Source organism: Cebidichthys violaceus, unplaced genomic scaffold (genome assembly GCF_023349555.1).
Source record: "Cebidichthys violaceus isolate CVI_PGR_0920_01 unplaced genomic scaffold, fCebVio1.0.p SCAF_22, whole genome shotgun sequence".
NCBI lineage: Eukaryota > Metazoa > Chordata > Actinopteri > Perciformes > Stichaeidae > Cebidichthys > Cebidichthys violaceus.
Genome location: NW_027176395.1, coordinates 949,908 through 951,304, shown reverse-complemented (window position 1 = coordinate 951,304; position 1,397 = coordinate 949,908).

The window sequence follows — 1,397 nt, the reverse complement described above, 5'->3', positions numbered from 1 at the left end:
GCGAGAGAGCGAGAGGGCGTGTCAGGCCTCCAAAGTGGACTCAAAACCTCTGAGTCATGGCTTTAAAGATGTAGCTGCAGGTCATCTTAGCGCTGGTGGTTTCTTTACGTTCATTATTCATTTTTAGCTCCTAAACGTTCCACTGTGTTCACCGGCTGGTCGGCTAGCTATTTTTTAAGTTCAAACTTGTCTCTAATAGAATTAAAGGAAACAAAGTTGTTTTATGTTAAAGTCACAAATTTAAAATTCTACACAAATACTTTTCTAATCGTATCAAATGAGATGTAAAATGTATCAAAATAGGATTCAAAAGGCAACTTGGAGTCGCTTTCGAGACTAAAATAGCCCTAATGGAGCTTATGGTTCTCCTCTGCCGTATGTGACCCTCTCTGTTTTCTTTTAACCCCTTTAATCCAGGAGAAGGAGAGGAAAGCAGCGATGATGAGATTAGAGGCTGAGAAGAGAGTAAAGCTTCTGTTGCTGCTCCACGCCTTTCAATAAACCTCTTACACAAGTCGTCATTTCACTGTCAAAACAGCAGCACGAACGGATTATAATGTGATCAATAACAGAGTTTTCTTTTTTTCTTTTTTTTTAATACGGTATATAATTTTTTTTTACACCTGGAAATAACATGTTGAGGAACAAGAGATCTCTTAACACGTGTGTGGAGTTTATAAAGACGAAAGAATTACGGTGAAAAGCAGCAATGAAAGAACAAAGACAGTAACAATAGAAACACACGGTGTGCGTTCACTGCACCTGAAAGAGTTCAAAAAGCATAAAAATAAACTGACTATATTAATATATAAAAGATACACGTTTAAAAAGTGGATTTCAGGAATCTTGTGTTTCTGGATGAAGACGTTGGTCTGCCTCAACAACTCCTGCCCCGATTACAACATCGAGTCAAAAAACAGGAACATGTTAATCTTTTCATTTGAGGATCTACCATTGATAATGATGATAATGATAATAATAATGATAACGTTGTAATGAAATCTCTGTGACCCAGTTTCAGTGGGACAAATGTTTCCACACTGAGCCACAGGCCTCCTCTGTGGTCTGATTGCCGTATGAAATATTGATGAGCGGCCCGTTTGAATCCGCTCCAGCTCCTCAATTACTATTGATCGCTTTTGGGACGGAAAGCCGATGCCGCTCCGTGCCGTGTTTTACAATTATGTATCTAATCTGTAATATTTAATTTGGACATATGCACGTCCTCTTTCTACTCGTTTTGTGTGTAAATTAGTAATGTGCTCACTTTCCATCGTGGAAAGCTACAACGTAATAAATAAGGCTGGAACAGAGATCATGAATTATTGATGAACGCTTTAATGTACAAAGAAATGAATGAAAAAAAGTCGGTTGTTACGCGACTATTAACTGGATTA